The sequence below is a fragment of the Pinus tabuliformis genome, chromosome 7 (assembly GCF_031772625.1).
Source record: "Pinus tabuliformis cultivar Carrire ecotype Pingquan chromosome 7, CPIR1, whole genome shotgun sequence".
NCBI classification, from domain to species: Eukaryota; Viridiplantae; Streptophyta; class Pinopsida; order Pinales; family Pinaceae; genus Pinus; species Pinus tabuliformis.
The window spans coordinates 1,008,294,132-1,008,310,196 of NC_142293.1; positions in this window are offsets into that span (position 1 = coordinate 1,008,294,132).

Sequence of the window (16,065 nt, forward strand, 5' to 3'; positions counted from 1 at the left end):
CTAAAAGATCACTACCCCTACCCAAGATGGATCATATTCTACAAAGGGTAGTGGGAGCTTCAAGAATTTCACTGCTAGATAAATTCTCAGGCTTTAATCAGATCCTAGTTCACCCTGATGACCAAGATAAAACTGCTTTTACAACACCTTGGGGAACTTTCAAGTATGTAAAAATGCCTTTTTTCGACTTAAGAATGCAGGGGAAACTTTTCAACGAGTAATGGACATAGCCTTTGCAAAGGAGATTCATGATTTTCTAGTCATATACCTAGATGACCTTACTGCATTTTCCAAATTAGACCAAGAACATTTAGAACATTTAAGACAAGTGTTTCTAATTTGCAGAAAATATGGCATATCACTTAACCCAAAGAAATCATTATTTGGACTAGAAGAGGGCAAACTGTTACGTCACATAATCTCAGAAGATGGCATTAGAATTGACCCAGATATAATACAAGCCATTTTACAAGTTCCTCACCCTAGAAATATCAAAGAACTACAAGCTTTACTAGGGAAAATCAATTTTCTAAGAAGATTTATACCCAACTTGGCTGAACTGATAAGATTGCTGAACAACATGCTGAAGAAAGATTCCAAAGTCAAATGGACAATAGAAGCTAAGAAAGCTTTTGAAGAAATTAAATAGCTTTAACTAAAACACCAATCCTCACAAGCCCAAAATTTGATAGGGATTTCATAATCTTCTTGTTTACATCAGAACATACTATTGCTGCTATTCTATTACAGAAAGATGACCAAGGATGTGAAAAACCCATTGCTTTTTTCATCAAAGCACTTAGAGATGCACCTTTAAAATATGAAATCATGGAAAAACAGGCTTATGCCCTTGTAAAAGCTATCAAGGATTTCAGAATTTACATTTTATACTCTCATATAACAGCTTATGTGCCAAATACTGTGGTCGAAGATATCCTAACTCAAGAAGGAATTGAAGGTAAAAGAGGCAAATGGATAGCTAACATCTTGGAATATGACATTGAGATTAAACCAACAAAGTTGATAAAAGGACAAGGATTAGCTAAATTGATGACTGAAGCCAACTTTCAAGCTCTTGACATCAATGAACTGGATAACGAGCAGGAAATGGAAACTCCACAGATCAATCAAGCCTTTTTACAATTACCTTGGTATGCTGATATAATTTATGTATTACTGAACCTACAGGATCCTCTAGGGTTTTCCAGAACTAAAAAGAGATTCTTGAAAATGAAAGCTTCAAAATTTTGTATTGTAGATAATTTTTTGTTTTGGAAAAGTCATGAAGGCATTTTGCTAAATTGTTTAACAAAGGACGAAACTGACAAAGTGCTCAAAGAATTTCATGCAGGGGACTGTGGTGGGCATTTGTATTGGAAATCAACTGATGATAAAATCCTAAGGGTAGAATTTTATTGGCCTACCCTGTTTGTTGATGTAAATAAATTTGTAGTTTCTTGCCATAAATGTCAAATCTTTGAAGGCAAGAGAAAGCTGCTACCTCTACCCCTAAAACCCATTTCCACTAAAAGACCATTTCAACAATGGGGTTTAGATTTCATTGTGGAAATTCACCCTCCCTCTTCTGGCTAGCATAAGTGGATTTTGACTACCACAGACTACTTCACCAAGTGGATAGAAGCCATCCCTTGTAGACAAGCCAATGACTCAATCATCATGCAATTCCTAGAAACCAATATCCTATCTCGATTTCGCTGTCCGGAAAAGATTATAACAGAAAATGTTGTTGCATGTAAATCCAAAATAATGATCAATTTTTGTCACAAATACCATATTACCTTAGGCCACTCCATAGCCTATTACCCTCAATGTAATGGTCTAGCTGAATCATCCAATAAAAGCTTAATCAACATCATAAAGAAAGTATTGGAGGAAAACAAGAAAAACTGGGATAAAAAGCTTGTCAATGCACTTTGGGCAGATAGATTGACTACAAAGAGATCCATTGGAACAAGCCCCTATGAGTTGGTTTATGGCATGGAAGCTGTATTCCCTTCTTCTTTGGGAATCCCTGTGATAAAATTGCTGCAAGAAATACAGGCAGAACCCAATTACATTCAGAGGAGAATCAATCAAACAACTCATTTATAGTAGACTAAAGAAGAAGTGTATCAAAGGTCTCAAGTTCTACAAGAAAAACTTAAGAAGATATTTGACAAGAGGACAAAGGCAAAGGATTTTTTCCTGGGAGACAAAGTCTTGAAATGGGATTCCAAAAGGGAAGAAAAAGGAAAACATGGGAAGTTTGACTTCCTATGGAAGGGACCTTTTGCTATTCAGGCTGTACAAGGAAAGAACACCTACTTTTTGAGAATCCTGGACGGTACAGAAGTAGAAGATGGGCCAGTCAATGGTCGGATGCTCAAGAATTATTTTGATCCACTTTGTTGAGATGACAGGACTCTAACTTGTACATTAAAGTGTTTATTTTCTACAGTTTATTACAGCAATCAGATAGTAGGGATATGTAGCAAATTTTGAGAAAAAGGCAAGGAACTATGCCACCTTTTTGTAGTACCCTTTCAGTTTATCAGAGGAATTGAAGAAGAAGACTTGGGAGCTGAAAACATGATGGAAAACACTCAGACAAACTATTAAAATAAGGCTGCAATTGTTTCAATGCATTTATGAAAAATGTATATATGTTGTAGAGTTACAGTTTGGTTATTTACAATAAAGGAAAAATTTACAGGTTGCAGCAAGAGTTGAATATAACTCCATTTGACCTACTGTTCTTGGCTTTTCACCAGCAAAATCCATCCCCAAGTGGAGCCAGTGTTATACTCCTATACCAATAGGTGTCATATTTCATGATTGACAGATGAAGAGCCAAATATGTTCATCCTTTCCATGCTGCAATGGTTCCATATTTTGGAGAAAATCAAAAAATTAAAAAATTAAAAGAGGGTATGCCCTAAAAAAAAAAAAAAGGGAAAAAAGAATGAATTGGTCAAAAGGAAAGAAAATGAACCCCAAAGAAAGACAAAGAAAGTGTGCTAGTCCAAAATGCCACTACTATCCTATTTTTGCAAAGAGGTTCAATGTGCAGACTTAGGTGACTTCTGTCACACTAGATGGATGGCCAAACAACTTAATCTTGGCTAGGCCATGTTTAAATTTCGTGTTTTAGAGGTAGAGAATGAATTCTGTCCAAACAGTTCAAGCTTGGCAGGTAAGTAATTAGGTAGAGAAGCAAGGGTGCTCAATAGTGAAATCTGAGCCTTTGGAAGAAATAAGGGAAGACTTATATAGGAGGGCAGTTAAAAGAAAATAAGAGAGTAAGGGTTTGCTAGTTTAAATGCACTCGATCAAAAAGGAAGAAAAAATGTTAGGTGTAATAGGCTGGGTAGGCAGTTTTGATGTTGCAGAAGCAGGTTTACGAGCAGTTTTGTCTTTTTGAATATGATCTATCTCATGGATATCATAAGTGCCATGGCAAGGTGGCTACCAAATAGGTGAAGCATGACTAATTTCCCTCCTCATTTCTCCAAGAACATTTACTAATTTCCCCTCAAGGACACTGAGATCTGCTCAGTGCACCTAGTTCACTTCATTTCATGAAAAAGACTAAGTGAAACTTTGTTTTTACTTAGGCAAAGGAAGCCACATTTCTTGTGTAAAAATGCTTTTCTTCCATTATGCTAAGCTTCCCAGAATTCATGGCCTAGATCCTTTTCATTTCCCTAAAGCCTAATTTTTACTTTTTTAACTTAGTGTCTTGATCAAACCTACCTTTCATATTAACATGCTAACTCTATTATATAGTTCCTATATAATTTTTTCCCCTCCCCTACTATATTTATATATAAAAACCCCAAAAAAACTTTTAATATCTCACCCCGGGCTTATTTATAGCCATATATTAATGTTTTAAGGGGGTCCAAGGTTTATTCGAAACCTTATGGACAACCCTCCCCGCGCGTGCATATAAACATTGGATTTCATTTAACATTTGGTTAAATGAATAACCAACCCGTAGTCCCAACCAAAGTTTAAATACATTTCAAAACCCCGCAAAACCTTATAAAAAATTGATTTACCACGCGGGTCCCCACACCGTACCCTTCCGCCAACTCCATCCACTCTCCACCGTTCGATCTGAGCTTTCCCATCGGATGACCCACAAAAATATCGGAACCATTCCAATGGTCGAAGATTAGCACCCGAAAAAATGGTGGTTTACTATCGTACAAGAACCACGTGGCACTCGCCCGGTGCTATCACGATCCCTCCACCCGAAATAGCTTTTGTCCAAAAGCGGTGCGGGATAATACCATATACCACCCCTCGCTTCCCCCTACTGACGTTGTCACCCATGTCATCGCCCATGTCATCCCCCACGTCCTTTGCCACTTCACCTCCATGTCATCCACCACGTCAGCCTCCGTACCCCCGCTACACGACAAATATTAAAGCGCGCCAAAACCCGCCAAAATCAAATTTTTGTCAAAAGGCGTAAAATGTCGTTTTTCATTCATTTCTATTTGTTTCTTCTACACGACCTCTGCATGCTGTTTCTCATCCAAAGCGGCATTTTCATTGCCCAGTCTGCCACCCAGCTAAATTGAGTCCATAGCTTGGCCCCTCAGCTCGGTCTGCCACCTACATTTTGCACAGGGCGCTCATTAAAATAGGTATTTATCTGCATTTTGTTCCTGAACCCTGTTCTTTTAATTTCGTATGTAAATCCACCAAAAACACCCAAATTTGAATTAGAAACACTGTGCTGCCTTCAAACCCACGCACTGCAACCTCTGCTTTTACCCATTTTACCAGGAACTCCCTCAAACTCCGTCGCCCACTACAAAATTCGCCCACTAAGCTAAATTCAAGCTCATTTCGGCCTACAATTCCCGCAGAAAGGACCCAAAAAGCATTATTTTACCTATTGTTGCTCCATAAAGCCCAAATTTCAAATGGAAAAATCAGAGAAGATTGAATAATGGAGGCTCTAGTGGCCCTCAATGTTGCCCCCCTCAATGCACCACACGAAGAATTGGAATGGTTGCCCCTTGCTGACAGAGATTTCCAGATTAGTGACTTAATTGGTGACAAGCCTCACCTCCAAGCAGTTTGTGAAATTAGGAATAGCTACCACAGCAATGCTGATGTCTATGGAATTTGGGAGTCCAACATGCCCATGTACTACCTCCCCTTAGTAAATGTGCTCCCTGATATCATCCATTTATGTTGTGCCAATTATGACCCCACTAAAAGAGCGATTATGGCTCCATCTGGGACTGTCTTATTTTACATTACCCCTGAATCCATAAATGAAATGCTACACTTCAAACCCACTTAGCCTCTGGCCCCTCTCTCCATGGGATTATTGCTTAAACAAGGTGCCAAACTACCCAATTCAGAGATAACCAGAATAGCTCAATTATTCATGAAACCAAATTTCCAGCCCCGGCAACCTCCTCCTTATTTGAATTCTTGGTTCATTGAAGCAGGGAGATTCATTGTAGATATGGTTTCATACATCTTGGGATTTAAAACAAGTGAGTATGTTGATGAAACTACCTTAGTTTTGTTATACATGTTTACTCCACGACATCCCCCTCCTGTCAAATATGATTATGCCACATTCATTGTTGATAAGATCCATGATCAATTCAGGAGCCTAGGCAGAGAAAGAGTGTTTAAATACACATCATACATATATCATCTACCGCTGTAAAATCAACTAGATAGTTTTCAAATTCCCCTTAGAAAATTGGATCTCAAAGGAGAGCGAAGGTCTGTAATCTTCTAGACCTCAGTCTTCCACCGTGTTAGTGACTCCCCTTATACTTATTGTGAATTCATTGACCTGTTCATACACCCAGCCTCTTCTTTATTGATGACAACTCCTCCTCCCAGACTCTCTGGTGAAATGCAGAAAATTTTACATCTCTCAAAAGGCTATAGTATAGGTGACTGGTATTTTTACCAGAATTACACTGCGATCAGGATATATGGCTCTGAGTTGTGCCCCTATAAGCTGCCAAAATATGTGCCTATGAGACTGTTTGCCCTGGAATACTTCAGGAAATTTATTCGCTCAGATTTGACTCATTTCTATGGTGCCAAGAAAAAGGCACAGTTGAAAATAAGAAATCAATTGGGCCCATTTGTCTTCCATAAAAGGGAAGCCTTGGAAGAGGCTGACAAGATTTTAGGGGAGAAACTTAAGTTGAAACAAAGTTTTTATTGCGCACCTTATGACCCTGATCATTTCATAAGTTATAGAAAAGTGAAAAATAGGCTAACAACCTATGCTCACCACAAGATCCCTGGAATTCAACAGTATGCTAACCAACAAGAATTGGTAGAAGGCACATTAGTTGAAGAGATTACTAAGGAAGAAAAACTGGAAAAAACCATGAAAGAGCTTGAAAAAACGCTTGACCTGGACTCTTTTGGACAGGTATCCTTCAAGTTGCCTCAGCACATAGGAGGTGATACATCTTTTGTCAGGACTTCTCAGCAGCCCACACAAAAAGCCAGCACAGGGTCAACAAAGGGCAAGGAGGTAATAGGTTCGGAGCAGGACATAATGACAGACCAACCAACTACATCAAAGGAACAAGATCAAGGGTAGGTTCCTCCATCTCAGACAAAAGCACCAGAAATCCCTGTACCACAAACTCCTCTAAATGAGGAGAGAGGCAAGAAAAGGGATAGGCAAGAATACACAACAATCAGCGGTTCTGAAGAGAAACCAGGGGAGAAAAGGCAGAGATTGAACCCCCTATCAGAGGAGGAGTTTATTCAGGAGAGCACAGACAGTCTAAAGGAAGAAAGAGTAGTCTGCCAGGATGCATCCCCGGTCATAGAAACATCGGCTAGTTCACATAGGTAGGAGATTGGAAGAAAACATTATGTGGAATTCTCTTCTGCCAGGCCACAAGGCAGGCAAGGCTCTGACATTAAGAGAACATTTACTGAAATAAAGGCAAAAAATGAGCCAATAAGAATTAAACTTTATAATCACTTACTGAAGATGGCCCCCACAAATCAACAAAGGTTAATGTCAAAATATGACATTCAAGAAGGAAATATGATCCTGAGTCACTTTAAGCCCAAAATGCAGCAACCACAGTCAGCTGCTGATTACATCAGGACCAATCTGGAAGTATTAACCGAAGACATCCAGCCAATGGACCAGATTGAATTGCATAAGCAAACCAGAGAGATGGTATAATCCACATGGGAAAATAAGGCATTATCGGCCCACAAATTGTAGAATTCTTTAAATAATACCTTTGCCCAATTCGAGTTGGAAAAAGCTTCCCCTTTAGCCAAGGATAATGGAATCAAGTCCTTGGAAGAGATTATCATAGAGCTGGGACATGATCCCAAGGATTCCAAAGGCATAAAAGCATTAATAAAAAAGAAGGAAGAAGACATTGTAGCTCTCAGGAAACAGCTCAAGATGCCCATTACCATGCATCCCCAAACTAAAGAGATTGTTGCGCAGAAATCACAGGAAGATATGATAGACCTGCTAATGAAAATGAATGAGAGATTGGCAGAAACAGAGCAGGCATTGGAGAAAGAACTACAGGAAAAGCAGGGAGAGTTGGCCTCCCAACCATCTCAAACATCTCCAGTAGTTACAATTGCTCCTTTTACAATTACAACAGTAGTCCCTCCTACGGTCCCGGCATCAACAGCACCAAGTTCTTCAACAACAACAACAATAGGCAGCAGCACTACCATGACTACTGAGGAACTGATAAAGGCTACGGAGGATCTAAGGTTACAAGTATTAGAATTAAATGATGTTAAAGAGAAATTGGCCAAGTTGGAAATAAGTTATGACAAATCCAAAATGACTATGGCAGAAAAAACAAGAGAGGTAAATGCATTGGAAAATAAAGTAAAGACATTGGAAAAGGACCTCTTATTAGACAAGCCTCTAGGAGAAATCAGGGGCATTTTGGGGGCCAACATTGTCCAATCCATCACTGATATATGGAAATCAATATAGATAATTCATGAGCAGATTGATTTGGTGACAACAACTCAAGAAGAAATTCAAAATGCCAGGGATTCATTGGGACACATGCCCGAACAGGCCAATAGGCTAATACAGTTTTTGAACACCCACACCAAGGAAGAGCTGGCAACACTGGATATCAGGGACAGGACAAGCGCCATCCTAACAATTAAAAGAGTTCTAACTACGAGGAACTTCATGCAAAATCTGGAGAGGAAGTGCCAGGACATGCAAATGGAGATAAAAACTTTCACACAGAAGTTTACAACTTTGGAGGAAAAGGTTCTACCCAGTTTATTAACTAATGACTATAGACTAATGCCACATGCAGACTATTTACACAGGTTGAGTACATATTTATATAATCAGGTATCGGCATCATCAAGTTCTGCAGGAGAGAAGGCACTCCCATCTGGACAGAGCCTATATGACAATTTAGAAAATCTGTTTTTTATTGAGCATGAAGTAAGACATCTATTCACAGTCCAGCCTACTTTCTTCAGGTACACAGATTCTGATGAAACTCTAATAAAAATGTGCAGACACCAATTACCAGATGACCAGTGGTGGCAGAGTATGCTGGAAATTTTGTAGGCGGATTTCAATGTTTTATTTATTTTTCCCAGAACACAATAGATATTATCAAATGGAGAAAAGAGCAGATAAAAATCGAGCTGGCAATAGTCTATTAAAGCGCAATTAAAAGAACCAGGAGAGCAAAGCCAGCAGCGCATAATTTCGCTAAAGTATCCATCGGCCGACTCGCTGAGCAAATAATCAATGCATCTCACAAATTGAGCAGCCAGTGTAGCATCTCTTACTTCTGCATTCATTTCTCTCTATTTCGAAGATCATTTACTTCTCCTATAGAGTAGGTGAAAGAAGTTATTGCAAGATATTATCTCTTTGAGATATTTTGTAAACATTTCTGTACAGATACCTCCCCAAGTGAAGTATTAGGGGTTGGTGATACATTTCTGGGACTGCGCTGTAACTCTGAGAACTCTTCTGAAATAAAAGTTGTTGGAATGCGTTGTTGTTGAACTCTCTGGTTGTGGATTTGATGGTAGAGGACCATGTTAGACAATTCTCGAATTACTTCATGGATCAATAAGTCTTTTTAACTCATGTTTTACTATTTCTGTGTTTTATATATCATTTATATATCATATTCTAAATTACAAGGAAAAGGAATAACTCATAACTTACTTAACTGTACTCTGTGTTCAATCCCTGTTATTTTTAAATGTTTTCTTCAGGACTAGCATAAACAAGAATTCTTAACTGCTCCTGTTTCCCTGGTTCTTACACCTTGAATATAACTAAGGAATTCTTAACTACTCCCTGGTAATATTCATCCACCTTCCCTCTGTCAGAATGATGAAGGTTTCTTGATTGCCCTTCATCTCCTGACTCCATTTCACCTGATTCCAGCTTACAATTTGTTCCATGGTTAATTACCTTGCTCTGTAGTTCCTCCCTCTGTCAAAGAAATCATACCCAGCAGTTCATCCTTTGTAAACTCCATTAGCCTGATGGAATGAACTTCTCATGTTTACATCCCTGTTCTGTAGAATATCACCATCCAAAAATCAAACAAACATTTGTACTTCATAACTAGCCTAATATACCTCAAAAACAAAGCTAAATTATAAAGGGAGAGCCCTCTCTAGATGCAGTTTGGCTAGAACCAGCATCTAAAAGATTGTTTAGTGGTTACCTCGGCCGTATTCCCTTTTCTCACAACTTTTGGGGAACAACCTGAGTGATAACAGGTCTTAGCTCAAATATGGTAGATGAGATAATGCCTCTTTTCTATGTAGCCCTTAATACAAATGATTCCATGTTATATAATTGTATTCTTGGTTTTCGAGCCTCACATAACCTCATGCCAAAAACTATCATGGAACACCAGAAACTTGAAATAAATAAATCCTATCATGACTTGTACACCTTTTCTTGTAAAAGGGTTCTCTGCTTAGGATTGATCAAGGATTTAGTAGTCACCCTTGCCCAGATTCCAGTGAAAAGTGTAGTGCTTGATATAGTTGTCACATATATCCCTCCCAAATTTGCAATGCTCCTTTCTAGGTCTTGTTGTGCCAAATTAGGGGGAACTCTTCAGATGGATATGTCTTATGCCACTATTCCAGTTTATGGGGGAGAACAACTAACGTTATATAGAGAGGTAATATTTGTGCACACTGTTTACAAAATTGACCAGCCAAGGAATCATCCCATTTATGAAATTGATCAGGGTTTTGGCTACTTTCAGCTCTCTTCAAACCAAAAACATGAAAATCAATTTAAAATTGAAGATGTAATTGAAATTCCTGTACCAAATCAAATTGATGTATGGAAACTATTTTTTGATGGTTCTTATACAAAAGATGGGGTAGAGCTGGGGAAGTTTTGATTTCACCAAAAAAAGAAAATATCACCCAATCATGCAAACTCGATTTCGAAGTTACCAATAACGTGGTTGAATATGAAGCTTTCCTTTTGGGACTTCAATTAGCTAAAAGCTTAAAAGTTCAAAACTTAAGTGTTTTTATTCATTCAGAACTTATTGTCAAAAAAGTGAGAAACATTTGCCAAACTAATAATCCTAGACGTAGATCTTATCGAAATGAAGTTTGGGATTCAGTTGAAAATTTATTTAATTATTTTAATTTGACTTATATTCCTAGAAATCAGAATATTCATGCAAATGCCTTAATTGTTTCTACTAGTGCATTTAGAGTTTCTGATTAGAGCAACATACTCTATGAAATAGAAGTAAAATATAGGCCATCCATCCCAGACAATCTAAAACATTGGAAGATATTTGAAGATGATAAAAGATTGAAATATTTTTTGCAGGTTATACATGACTTTTCAGTTCTTCGAATTGATGAAGATAAGACAGAAATAAATGAAAATGATACTTCAAATTCCAATTCAAAAATTGTTGATCATGAAAATATTCAATTATTTAACAATTTTATTCGCAAGGGCCTCATTCCTTTAGAAAATTTGTTCAACCAAAATAATATCCTCAGAAACCTTCAGTCCATTTCTTCAGAAGATGATATATAAGAAATTAACATTGGAACAAATAATGATATTAAAAACATCAAAATCTATGCATCTCTAGATCCTGAGATCAAAGCTCAATATCTTAAGTTACTTCAAACTTATAAGGATGTTTTTTCATGGACCTATATTGATCTAAAGACTTAAGACACTTCATTAATACAACATAAGATTCCTTTAAAGCCAGAGGCAGTTCCTTATCATCATAAACTTAGGAGGATCAATCCAGCTCTTCTCCCAACTGTAGAAAAGGAAATTAAGAAAATGCTAGATTCCCAAATCATTCTCCCTCTTAGATATTCTAATTGGGTTGCCAATTTAGTTCCTGTTAGAAAGAAGAATGAAAAAATCAGTCTTTTTGTGGACTTTAGAAACTTGAATAAAGCATCATCAAAAGATAACTATCCTTTGCCCAAAATGGATGAGTTACTTCAAATGGTTCCAGGAACACAAAGAATTTCTATGCTTGATGGTTTTTCAGGATATAATCAAGTAAATGTTGATGTAGCAGACAGAGAAAATACATCCTTTACTACACCCTCGGGTACATTCATGTATGCCAAGATGCCATTTGGCTTAACCAATGATGGGGAAACATTTCAGAGAGCCATGGATTTATATTTTGTGGGTCAGCTAAATAAATTTGTAGTCATTTATCTTGATGACATAATTGTTTTTCCTAAATCTGATCAGAAACATCTAAAGCACTTGATGAAGGTTTTTGATAGGTGTAGAAAATTCAGAATATCACTGAATCCTAAAAGGTCTTTGTTTGCTATCAAAGAAGGTAAACTGTTGGGCCATATAATTTTAGAAAAAGGAGTACTGATTGATCCCAAGCATGTGTCTGCCATTGAAACATTGACCTTACCTAGAAATAAGAAGGAGATTCATGATTTTCTAGGAAAGATTAATTTTTGAAGGAGATTCATTCCAAATTATGCTAAGATTGTAAAAGATATAACTGATATGCTCCAAAAGGATCATGAAGTTAAATGGAATGTCTCTGCCAGATGTGCATTTGAACATATCAAGAAATCCATCTCTAAAGCTCCCACCTTGGCCAGCCCTGATTACACTAAACCATTCAGTATCTTCTCCTTTGCCTAAAAAACAACCATTGTTGTTATTCTACTACAAAAGAATGAATATTCCCATGACCAACCCATAACCTTTTTTACTAAGGTTATGAGGGATGCCGAGCTTAAGTATGACATAATTGAGAAGCAATCATATGCCCTTATTCAAGGCCTGAAACCATTTGGGATCTATGTCCTACATTCTCCTGTTACTGCTTATGTTCCTAACAGTGTTGTGAAAACCGTTCTAACCCATCCAAACACTGATGAGAAGAGACGTAGATGGATCACTCAAATTCTGGAGTTTGATCTAACTATCAAAACCATAAAGCTAGTAAAGGGCCGAGGATTAGCTAAGATTCTAGCTGAATCCAATTGTAAAGTGCTCAGAATCAATACTGTTTTAGAGATACAAGGGAAGAATCCACAAGAACCTTCTGCCCTTGCAAAAGGGGAGAATACACAAGAACCTTCCCTTCATCCTGAAGAAAATAATCCACAAAAACCTTTACCTTCATATTAGATCAACCCTTTACACATTGATGAAAATTTTATGTTGTCAGATTGGTACCAAGATAGTGTAAATTTCTTGGTCCATTTTGAATGTCCAACATCATTCTCCAAAAGCCAGTGTAAAATTCTCAAACTGGAAGTAGTCAAGTTGTTAGGCCCCTATACTACTAGTGTAACCCTTTATTGTTATTAGTATAACCCACTTATTATATTGATGTACCCATGTAGTGCCCATATTGTTACTATTGTGCCCCATAGAAGCCCACTATTGTTATTATTGTGCCTTTATATTATTATTGTTAGGTCGGCTGGATTATATTGTGACTCCTTAGACTCCTATATATAGAAAGGAGGTTTTGTCATTTGAATCATCCAAGAATTGTTCATTTATGTAATGTAAAGGAGGTTGCCCCCTCAAAGAGGCTGAAACACAAGTACTGTATCATAAATGAGAATTTGTACTAGAAAGCCCCACTAAATATTTTGTTATTATGTTTAACAAAATCAAAAACTGAAGGAATCATTTATTAGTTTCATACAGGATTTTGTGGAGGATGTTATGCTTGGAGAGAAACAACATATAATATATTAAGGGGAGGATTTTATTGGCCAACATTATTCTTACAAGTAGGAGAAAAGGTTACAGGGTGTGTTCCTTGTCAAATGTTTGTTGGTAAGAAAAAATTAGCAGCTCTTCCTCTAGTTCCATCAATAGTCTCAGAAAAATTTAGCCAATGGGGATTAGATATTGGAGAGATTCATCCCACTTCAAGTAATCAACAAAGATGGATCCTTACTGCAACAGAATACTTCACGAAATGGGTAGAAGTAATTCCAGTGAAAAATTCTACCGATTCAGTAGTAATCAAATTTATTGAAGAGAACATCTTATCTAGATTTGGTTGCCCAACACAAATTGTCACTCATAATGAAAAATATTTTTCTAGTGTTAAAATGATTGAGTTTTGCCAGAAATATCAGATTATGTTACTTCATTCAACTCCATATTACCCATAGGGTAATGGCCTTGTAGAATCATCAAATAAAAGTCCGGTAAAGGTAATAAAAAATACTCTAGCAGATCATTAAAAGAGCAAGGACTCTCATTTAATTTATGCCGTATGGGAAAACAGAATTACTCCAAAGAGATCTACTGAAAAATATTGTTTCCAATTATTTTATGGGAAAGATGCAATCTTCCCTACCAATTTGGCCTTCCTTTTTTTAAAATTCCTGTAGGATTCAACAGATGTACCTGATGATTTTTCAAGGAGAATGAATCATACTATTACGCTAAATGAAAAAAGAGATGAAGTTTAACACAAATTGAAAAAGTACTAGAATAATATGAATAGCCTATTTGATAGAATATCCAGGGAAAGGGACTTCAAGGAAGGTGATCTAGTTCTAAGATGGGACTCCAGGATAGAAGAAAAGGGAAAACATGGCAAGTTTGACAACCTGTGGTTTGGACCATTAGTAATTGCTGAAGTAAAGGGAAACAACACCTTTGTGGTACAAAATATTGAGGAGACATATTCCACTTACCATGTAAATGGAAGGTTTCTCAACATTACATTCTGTACTGAGAAGTTGAACTAGATTTCATTACTTCCATTGTAAAATTCTGGTTTCTTTTACTTTTCCCGCTGTCAATGTGATTTTTTTTTACAGCAAAGACTCCATAGCCCGAGGAGAAGGCACATGGATCTACAGGTTCTCTGCATTCTACAGGAGAAATAACTCCCCATTTGGAGCCAATGTTGTAACATTTTTTTATTTTGATAAGTTAGAATCAATTAGTCAAAAAATGAAAATATTTTTAAAAAATGTTAAGCTAGGATATGGACAAAAAGAATACTGAATAAAAATGTTAGGAAATATTTTCATAAATATGTCCATATCAAAGAAAATGTTAGGATATATTCCCTAGAGAATGAAGAAAAAAATAAAATGTTAGGTTAGAAAGAAAACAAAAAGCAATAAACTCTGAAAGTGTGCAAGTCCAAGTGCCACTAATTTTTACATTATTATGCAAAATAATGGTTGTGTGCAGCTTGTCATAAATTCCACAACCCATGATAGTCAAACCGTTTAGCCTTGACTACCTCATTCTTTAAATTTCATGTTTATAATTAGAAAATCAAGATCTAGCCAAACTGTTTAATCTTTGCAGATCAGTAGTTAGGCAGAGAATAATAAGGAGCTCATCAGTTTAATCTGAGCCCTTGGATGTTATAAGGTTAGAATTAGATAGTTTAATTTTCAAAAGAAAAAGGTTAGGGTAAGTTAAGGGTAGGTAGAAGAAAGGTTGCAGAAGAACACAATTGATAGAAGCATAAATCATATTTATTATACTTGATTATGTGCTTCATTGTGCAGGAGAAATTATGAAGATGAAAACATGTTCACAATTTGATTTGGTTAACTTTTCCTCATCCGTTTCATTCCCCATTGCATACTTACTAATTTCCTCATTTTTCCATCATTTCCTAAGAAAATACCCTTTTCCCTTCATTTTCGCCTTTACCCCTTGGTTTCACACAATTTCCTAGCAAATTACCCTCCAAAGGTCACTTCCTCACTCAAAACCCCTTTCCCCTAGTGTGAAACTCATTTCCTGATTGAAAAAGTCACTTTCCCCTTGTAATTATCCTAAAAACTCATAATACCCCTTATCCTAAGGTTTTTTCCCCCCTCCGCTTCATTTAACTTTAACTCCACTTTTACCATTTTCATGACAAAACCTTTAAAACCTAAAAAACCCCTTTACTCTAAGTTTTGTCACCTCTCACATTATATTAACCCCGCTACATTAACCGTGGTTAAACAGACCCCGCATTTAACTCTCGGTGTGGTTAATAAAGCCTTCCCGAAACCTGTTTAACTTACAAATCCTTTGTATTTTTCCCCGGTCCCACTTTTATTAAACCCATCACGGTCTGTCTAAACCACACCTTATTCATAAAATAATTAAAAATCTTTCGTAATTAACCCCTGGGCCCCTCTAATCTTTGTCGACTATCTTCCGTGCAACTCCACCGCGCGATAGCCGTCAGATGATCTGCTCCCAAATCCAACGACTCTTAGCCATATCACACGCTCGCGATCTCTGAACTTTAAAGGCCTGAGAGCACGAGAGATTCGTGGTTTTCCTCAGGCCCCTTGTGGTTACCTATCATTCCCACGTTAACTTGAGTGCCCTCGGATAAAAACCATCCCATGGCAAAAACTAGTGCGATGAGCCTCCGAAACTGCTCCCCGCATACGATAAAACCATCGACTGTTCACTTTGTGCCAAATTAAAAAAAAAAAGTTAACTATTTATCATTCAAATGCCCAAACCTTCACTTTTTCTCTTTTCGCCCATTTATAGTGTAAAACCCTCCTAAA